Raw genomic sequence first — 10,417 nt, forward strand, 5'->3', positions numbered from 1 at the left:
GAATTTAATTGGGTACAAGGGTTGCTTCATCCAGAGCACGTAGAATATTTCTCCTTCTCTTTCAGTGATGTCGAGACAGGTTTTTGGATTTATCTGACCAGGTTTTGAGATATTAGAAGTGAATGGAGTTTTATTTTTGGTTGCTCTCCTCAATGGAAAGTGACATTTAAAAGAATCTCTTTTCCTGAATCCATCTCTCCACAAGTCCTCAGAACAATTATGACGTTTTCATTTAAGCCATCCCTTCTCCCAGAGAGGCAGGTGAAGTGACTGACAGTGACACTTGATGACAAGTCAGGGCAGTGTGTACCTGGTCTGTGTACTAAAGTAGTTGTCATGGTTTCAGCATGCAGCATAATACATGATGACTATATTTGTGGTCAAAGTTTGAAGCAGTACCAGCAGGCTAGGTAATATGACCTCAAATTTAGATTGCCATATAATTTGAAGCATTGGAGGTGATGATATATAGATAAATTGCGATATATTGTGATATATAATTATATGTGTGTGTGTGTGTGTGTGTGTCAAATGACTGTTTCTGAACATACACTCCAGCAGATTCATAAACACACTTAGAATGTAGAATGTCATTTTAGGAAGATTTATTGTGCCAAAGTTGTTAAAAAAAAGTAAAAACTTTCAAGTTATGGATATTTCTCCAAACAATGTACACACAAAACTCTCACATAACATCAATAAATATGCGGATATGGTAAAAATAAAGTTATAGTCCAGCTAATTCTGCAGATGACGTTTTTCTGCTCAACATCCGTCTCCATATAGCCAAACCAAACCGACGAGCACCTCCTCCTCCCCGTGTCAGCTCCATGCAGCCTCTACCAAGCTTTTTGACCAAAACAAATGCAACTTGATGACATCATCAACATGCGCTATTGTGGTAGGCGGCTATTGTCAAAATCTCTTGATACCGCTGATGCCATCCACCCCTAAGTACCAGCTAAATCATATGTCATAGGGGCATTAGTAAATGATAAGGTCGATAAATAATAAACACCTTGATAACGAAACTGACACAATGTAATTACCATGGCAACACACATGGATGTCAGCGTGCCCTAGATACATCTTATCATATTATATCTGACTGTAGAAGCCACCCTGATGGAAATGAGGTATAACTACAACCATGTGAGAGCATCTAGATGTTACATTACTGAAATACTACGACTTCCTGCTATTGGACTGATGCTGTACAGCAGACCAAATAAAATAAATATATGGTGCCACCATCATACCTACTATAGTTATAAATAAGTAATTATGGAAATGCTGCTGTTTTACATATCACAAACCAGGGCCTTCAAAATAAGGGGGCATCCCCCCCCCCTACATGCCTCACAAAGGGGGGATTCATACATTTTGGGCGGATATTACTTGTGAGTTTAACTACAGGTCTTACAGTACATTGTCCTACTTGTACCTCAGATTAATACGCAGCTTTAATTAGTTGTCTTTTTCTAGTTGTCGTCTCTGAGCTGCATCGGTGGCTCTCCCTGGTTTTGTCTCCTCTGCTTCATCTCTTTACACTTGAAGTGATTTCAACTTCAACATTTTGGCAGATTCACCTATTGCCATAACCCCTATAGTCTTAGGAGTAGGTTCATTACCTTTAATTGTCGGTGCAAGCTGTTTTTAGATCGGCGGGGCAGAGACGTGAGCTGGGCGGTATTTTCACCTTTTCCTCATCAAACTCATCAAATACACAATCCAACAACTCCAAAACACTCTGGTGGACAAGTTGTGACCTGCACATTCACCACGCTATGAAATAATAATGGAATATTACGAGACAGAGTTGTTTTCAAGGTAAATGCGTAGCCAGAAACGGCTACTTGGCAGAGTGACTTCAGAAGCGCAAGTAGTTCTGAGTATTTGCTTCATGTGTCATAATGTTACATAATTAGACATGATTATTTCATAGTGTGGTGAATGTGCAGGTCACAACTTGTCCACGAGAGTGTTTTGGAGTTGTTGGATTGTGTATTTACTTTGACGAGGGAAACGTGGAAGTGACCGAGTATACTGATGATTTGTTGATTAGAGTCTGATTCAACTATCAATCTTGTCTATCCATAGTGCAGCACCTGTGTATACACACACACACACACACACACACACACACACACCCTGAACCGGCTACAAGCACTGATCCACATCTCATGGCCACACAATGATGGGACTTGAGGTTTTCGTTCTCCATACACACTCATTAATTCACAGCACAAACTCATTACACCTTTCCCAAAAGAGAGACAATGATGGGTGTTGTGCATACGAGCCTAATGAGTGATCAGTGATCAGTAAAAGGCTGGATGGAGAATGTCCTGTTATTGTTATCTTATTTCAACTGATGAATATAAAATGTTTATTTGTGTAATTTATCTCTTTTCTCCAGAGAAAAAGACGCAAACCATGAAACCATGAAAATTCTTAGTTGAGAACGCCCTTAGTAAGCACGAAAACCTGACCAGGAGGAAATTATAGCACTTGTGATATGAACTATGGGTCTTAACATTGTCTTACTCTTACCAGACATTGATACAGTCATTGCTGTCCCTTTCATCTTCTCCTCTGTGGTCACCTGAGCTGCATCAGTGGCTCTCTCTCTCTCGCTAAAGAGGCTATTTCTCCCTCATTGAAAAATCCAGATTCTATGAATATTTATGAGTTTGCTAATGCATCATGACTCGCGTCCGCCCACCGCCACGTGTTGCTAAGTAACGGCGGTGCGCGTTGGCAGGGGAAACGGAGGAGCGATGTCAAAACAGGAGATTTACATTGGGATTCGAACCCTGTTTTATCGCATCCAAGGCAGCGACTATACCGCTCAGCCACGACAACTAATGAACATCTAGCTGTATAAGTAGATCACATCACAGAGAACAACAAATGAGATGCAGAACAAAATCAACGGGATTGGTTGCTAGTGATTGTGACGTATTAATCCCGACTGTTCGCTGAAAAACTGAATCCAACTTTCTCAGACTCTGGCTTTGAAACTGCAAGCTCCCAGTGTTGCTCTGCCGGAATCTTGCGCGATTTGCGGCGCCGTGAACTGGGTGTCGATGCAAATTGCGCGAGATTTGGACGGGCCAGGAAGAGCAATGCTCTATGATAACCATGACTAATTACAAAAATGTGCACACATAAATAGTAATGTTTGTCCAATCATTGGTTTTATAAACTTTACAAACATCAGATTAGTCTAAACGGTGATATAGTGACAAGAAAGTTGAGATATATATAGCGAAACTCTCGTCTGTCACTATTGTTCTCATGCTGGTTTTCTACCCGGAAGTAGTTGTAAACAACAAGGCGATTCGTCCTATTATTACTTCAATGCTGAGAATTCAAACTTAGGCCTCTGTGGTCTTCACAGCGAATGAATAAGTATCAAACACCTGGAATGCCCTGAATTCAAATTCAGCCTGGGATTTTAAATCCAGCCTCTGTCTTTTGTTGCCCCGTGTCTCCCATCACCTCCATGCCCACCCCACTCTGAGTCATCAAATGAATAAATGCATGCACATTTAATGATCCCAGGCTGTGACTGCATGCATCTGTTATGTCAAACACATAAAGAACGAGCATACAGAATACTATGGGCTACTGTCGACTTTAATTTGGGTTACATAACACTCACTTAAACCGCAGCATGCAAAGTTGAGATAAAGCAGCAACAAATCATTCATCTTAAATCATGCAAAGGTTGTTCTTTATGCAGATACACAGTTGAACCTTTGAGACACCAACAGTGGAACGAGGTCTTAACTTTTTCATAATCTTTTTTAACATTTATACCTTTTTCATTTGAAATATTCATGGAAGGGCAGGGAAGGTCACATATTGCAACATCCACAGCAGCAAAATTGAAGAGTTGGAGGAAGTTTCCACTGCAGGTAGCCCAGAGTTATGAGCATCACACCACCAAACAAATTGCTGGACAATGATAGCTGTCTGACAGGGAGAAAATGACTTTGCGCTGTATGACACCTTAATATCCTCCCCGCTCCCCCTGAAGAACAGATACAAACAGCTTCCTTTTTGTCTTTTAGCAGGATTAATGTTTATAGAAATCCATCATATGATCTCTGACACTGGGATAAAACTGATGTTTTACCTATGGCACACACACATGTATATATATAAATATATTCTCAGAAACCTTGACAGGAAAGTATAACATATTTTGATGGATTAAAAAAAATACATATAATCTCTGGATCCTAAGTCACAGCGAGCCTGTTTGATGTTGTGGCACACTGCAGTGCAAAAAATGTGGCATCAAAGACACATCTGCTAATCTGTCTGTTTTCTGGCTAGATAATGAGCACAAATAAATAAATAAACAAGGGAAACCGGCAAAAACAACACTCACAATCCTGTCAAAAATATAGTTGAGAATTTTGACCGTGATTTCTTCAGAGTGAATTAAAATGCAGCTGCCGGCCAGGTTTTGTCCCTCATCACTGCAGATGAACAGTACAACCTTGGTCCGTGCAAAGGTTATACCTCCAAAATAGCCATAAAGCCTCTGCTGTGTCACTGAATACACAATGTGCCATTGTGTGCGTGACACTGCCACTTTTCATTTAATTAGCCTCTCTATTGTGAAGCGGTAATACCCTCAAGAGCTTTCCTGACAAAAACCATCATATTTCTGAGTAAATTAATGAGAAATTGAATCCCTGCTCTGAATGCACTTGTTTTGGGATCTCAATCACCTTTGCAAGTACAGTTCACCGGCAGCTGTATAAGGTTTGAAAGTTTTTTTCTTTTTTTCTTTAAATCGAGTGGTAATGAAAGAGGGATATTCAAAGTAAAGTCAACTACATCTCATATTTCTATAATCTTCTTATATCTTGTTCTTGCAAAACAGTGCACTCAGCTGTAGTGACGTGTCATCATAAAACACTAAAGGAATATAGGGAGGACTATATAGGCTCAATTCAAGCATTTGCGCTGTTGGTGTGATTCATATAAATAATTTATCAAAGCCTCAGTGCATGCATCCATACATTAGGTGTACCATTCATCCTTTGAGGGGTCCCAGGGGGGGTTGGCTGCAAACACTGGGTGAGAGGCTGACACAAAGACAAGAGACATTCACACTCCACACCCACACCTCCTGTATGGCCAATTTACATTCATCAGTGAGCCTGAGCAGGTTGTGGTGTAGGGATGTACCGATACGACTTTTTCAGTTCCAATCAATACCGATACCTGGGCTTATAGTGTATCGGCCGATACCCGGTACCGATCCGATAACACTGTGTACCTCGCCTCTATCTATCTATCTCTATGTAGAAGACAGTGAAGGCATCAGGCTTGGCTTTAACATTATTTTCCTCCCTTTGTAAAAGGTTGTTGCTCTGTGTTTGTTGTTTGGTTTGAGTATATCTCGATCAGCAACATTTACCACTATCAGAAAAAAAAAAAAAAAAAACATCTATCCATCCTTCCAAAAGAAAGGGTACATAAGGCTTAAGTTTGTAGATTACCCAACCTTTAAACCTTCACTCCGCCACTCCTTAAAAAAATCCTAGAGGAAACACTGCTATCACAAAAAAATTAAGTTGTATATTGCCAGGGAGTAATTTATCATAAAAAAATCAACGCTTGCTCCTGCACTCACTCACCAGGGAGTCATTTCTGTCATGCTGTTGACAACATTTGAGCAATTTTAAACTCTACTAAACCCCTACATTTCAGTGTCTGTGATTTTATAAACAGTGTTGTCTACGTCTTACTGACAGGTGATGTAGCACGTGTCACAAACATAGAATTGAAGTGAATAGATCGGAGTCATGCATCAGCCCCATTAACTGATACCCAATCTAGATATTTAGTCAATATCTGGGCCGATATCCAATCTTGATATCAGATCGGTGCATTGTGTGCTGCGAGGGGACACCATGAATCCCCTCTTCATTGCATGCAGTTTTTCATTCAATGTCAAACTTATACAAACTTAATATCATGTAATAGATTTGAAATATACAGGTCTATATATAAGTATATATGTTTATGTGTATATACATACTTATTTGTGAAGTCATAATGTGTCAGTAAAATGTCAGTATCGATGATAATACACCCACAGACAATATTCTGTCATGGCATTAATAAATATAGAGCTTCATTCCAGACAGTGTAAACCAGCCAGTGATTACATTCTCACCACTGCGTTATTGAGAAAGCATATGAATGTATTTTCTAGAATACAAGGTTGAGCTTAGTTATCTTTCAATGTCACTGCAGCCTCTCTGCTGAACTTTTTTTCATAGCATTTCGTAAATTAAATGAACTCTTACACTCCAGGGGCCGTATTCACAAAGAATCTTAAGGTTAAAAGTAGCTCCTAAGGGCCGAATTTAGGAGCAACTCCTAAAAAAAGTGGGCGTGTCAGTCTTAAATTTAGGACTCCTAGTTTTTTAAAATAAGAGTAATTCACAAAGTATTTTATGCCTAAAAGTAGCTCCTAAGTCTGAGAGAGCTTAAAAGTCCTCGTGAGGACTCCTAACTCAGTAAGACCTATTCACAAAGAATCGCAAATGGCTGCAGCCAGGCAAATGTATGGAGGACTGCGAATTGCTGCAGAGGGGGGAGCTGGAGCACCTGCCCCTTTGCCCTTTGATGCCCAACGTGCCTTTTTGTCGGTGTTTATTTAATTTTTTTTGTCATCACCAACATTTTCGCTATAAAACGGGAGTAGTGACGGTGACGAACTGTCCAATATAGGCGTCACAACGGTCGGACCGAGGTAACTGCGACCGCTGCGATGCAGTCGTGCTGATGTGAGCCAAAAATATTTTTAAAAGGTTGGTGGGTGCGCTAGACTCATACATCTGTTAGTAGTAATAGCTCACGTGATAGGGTAGCTCCCTCAATAAACTAAACTTACTTGTCAGTGTGGGTTCAAATCCTGCTATAGGCCACAAATGTGGGTAATGCATTTTCTTTTCTCATCATTATTATGATCACCATATAATATTAGGGCTGTCAACGAATGTGAAAATTAATATTAAAATGTGGGAAGAAAAAAAACCAGCGGCTGCTTTGCGAGTGGACGCACTGACCCTCATTGCATTTGCACAGCGTCACACTGCAGAAAGTGAGAGGCGACAAAAACTGTAGCAGAAAGATGCAGATGGCAGAGAGAAAGACAGAAAGTTCAGAGCCCAACTCGGCAGCAGAGAGAGTGGTTTGGACTCGAAGCTGTCTGAAAAGCCCCGTCGGACCTGACAGCAAAAAAAAAGTGGAGCGGAGCGGCTGGCGGCGAGGAGGAGGAGGAGGAGGAGGGAGGGAGGGGGAGGGGGGCGCCGCCGGCACTCAACAACCAATCACCGTGTTGAGCGCCTCGAATTCGTGCACGAGAATTGACGTAATCCATAGCAACGGGGCGTCACCAGGGGCGTGACTCTTAGTTTGCTCTTAGTGATTTATCCTTAGTAAGAGTAGGTCTCAGCGGCTTTGTGAATAGCTTTTAAGAAAAAACTCCTACATAAAAACTTTTAGTGCGAGTTAGGAGCACTCCTAGCGGTAAGATAAAAGGCTTTGTGAATACGGCCCCAGGCCCAAAACTGAATAAAATATCAACAGTAGTGCCTGTACATTCTAACTTACTGAAATATTGTCTGAGAACGTTGTTCCATAAACACAGATAGACTCTCGCAGTTGCAAAGATTCAATCACTTATATTGATGAGTGGTGTCCTCTTGATAGACTGACACATCTGAATTCATCTGCTGGTGAATTTCATCCACCGGAGGAGTTGCAAACTTCACTGGATGTAGTTTATTTGCAAGTAAATGTTAGGGAATATGGATTGAAGAAATGCTATGCATTCATTAAACGCAAGCAGTGTATCCCAAAGTTAAAATACAAAGTACAACACCAACACGGGAAGTCAGAGCAACAGAACAAAACAAGTCAAACATAGACACATCAACACAAAGGACAAGGCAAAGCAGAACCGGTCGCAGCAGGCCGGCGGTAGCACAGCTGCAGGCGGAACAGCAGAACTGGCTCAAATGAGGGGCATAATCAGACTGATACACCAGGATACATCCGGGGAACAACAAAAAAAAGATATTGTATCTTTGATTTACAGACAACAGTAGGAACAGGCGCAATCAATACACAACTAAAAGCAAATAAAACAAACATAAAAGCAGCACAGGGAGAGAGTATTGTTAGTGCAGTTATTGAGCTGGAAAGGAAGCACAGAGACTGTGCTGGATGGAGTCCTTGAAGGCACAGAGAGATGAAATTGCCCCGGCTTTATGGCCAAGACACTCTCTCCTGGTTTGAGTCACCCCAGCAAGAATTTATCCACCTCGCCCTCTCGGCTGGATCATTTTAATATAATATGTTGTTTATTTATGTACAGCAATATATGCAGGGTTTATTCTCTGTCACTCCTCGGCGCCACCTGTGATCCCTGTGATCCCCAAAGTGTAAAAGTCTGCCAAGCGCGCTCGCTTGTGCCGCCGCCTGTTGAAAAACAGTCCCGTGGTGGATAGTGCCAAAAAATCTGCTATAATGGGCCCCAGGATAATGATTACTTTGAGTGATGGCATAATGAGGACTTCATAAATATGCATGGGTCACTAGGGGTAGTAATATTGTGGATTATTAAAACTGCAGGGTAAGAGGTCAAGCTAATGAGAGGAATCTAAGGGGGGACACAGCCACTGACACAGGAATTAGCCAGGGCCAGATGTCTGGAACATAGGTTGTTTTTTTTTGCACCATGCAGCGGTAGAATCACGCCTCCCTAAATCGCCCGAGCTGAGGCTAAAGCACTCCATTATTTCTAACATCTCTCTGCAAAGGACACGTTTCATCAGGAAATCACAGGAAAACGTACCGAACAAGAGTCCACATATAAACACAATCTCTCCAGATATTACAACAGTTTTACTGTAGATGTCCTGACAGCAAGATGCTCCCTCTGTGCCTCACACTTTATTCTGACCAGGTGAGGACAGAGTGCAGCTCAGCTGTGGGCATAGAGACATGACATGATAAATATTGCAGGTTTAGTAACTAACATCATAAACATTGTTTATTAGCTTAGAGCAGATAACACAACTCAGAGCTCATGTTGCTCCGTGGTCATTTTTCATCCTAATTTGTTTGTTCACTGCCAGTGATGAATTTAATACTGGTACTCGTACACCGTTAAAATGGTATATGAGTACCTGCATATTTTTTGTGGCAGGGTCTCTTTGGTTACCATGGTCACAAATAGGCCTTTACCACCGAGCTGGTTCCAGTGCTTAGCACCGGTTCTTTGCTTAAAACTGGTTCCAAGCTAGCACCAACTCCTTGCTGGACTACAGCTAAGAACCAGTTCCTCCGGGGCCTGGGGACGGGGTTACCTGAGCAACAAAATTAGTGCAGAGATATATACAGAGACGTTATCAATATGTATTAAGTTTGTTTAATTGATGTAAACACAGTTGAAGCTAAGTAGCTGAGCTACAGGCACTTAGCTAACAACAGCTAAACTTAACTTAAACTTAACTTATTGCCGTCAAAACGTAGTTTGAAAGGAAAATTTTAATTGAAACCTGACCTGGTCAAACCCATGGGTGTTGTTGCCTGGTCTTGGCATGGCCCAACTTACTAGCATAAATTTTTGGCCTGAACCCGGCCAAAGCAACAAAAACAAAAAAGCCCCGAGTCATTTGTACTATATATAATTTCGGTCCGAACCCAGTCCGAACCAGCGCGTCCGGTGTGGTTAGTGTTGGGCCAGCCCGTTTAGAACTCTAAGCACATGTCACACGTAAAATGTCCGTTCTGATATGCAGTGGCACATGTAAACACCAGAGCAAAATAGATAACGTTACATGACTTGAATCAGAATGAAAATTAGTTTGCATGTAAACCTGGCTACTGATTTTTGCCAGAGCCTTGCAAAGCTGCTGAATGTTACAGTAGAAAGCAGTCGTCATTGGGAGTTGCTATATTTGAACATTCCTTTAGGTGATCCATCTTCGCTCCTCCCTGCAATGCCAGATAATGACTTCATATGCACAGTGACCTTTCACACAGAAACTCATCTCCAAAACCACAGCTCCATTAATGAGCACTGCAAGTTCATTAACATCTTCTGAGAGGCTTATTGCTGTCTGCTTAATTCCATATTGCTGCATTTAGCTGATGCCTGAATGAAACCCATGAGCTGATTCTATTATTACAATATCCTCAGTAAACATTGTTATACCTTTTAAATGACTCTGTTGTGGCTCTGTAATTACATCAGCCTCTCCTACAGAGACAGATTGTTCATCCATGGGTTTTGTGATGTATTTCTAGGCTTGGAACTAATTTGTTAACGGGAACGATATTTATGTGCAAAGATGTGAAGCAGATATGTACT

Source organism: Trachurus japonicus, chromosome 6 (genome assembly GCF_045865225.1).
Source record: "Trachurus japonicus isolate A0001 chromosome 6, Traja_1.0".
Lineage (NCBI taxonomy): Eukaryota > Metazoa > Chordata > Actinopteri > Carangiformes > Carangidae > Trachurus > Trachurus japonicus.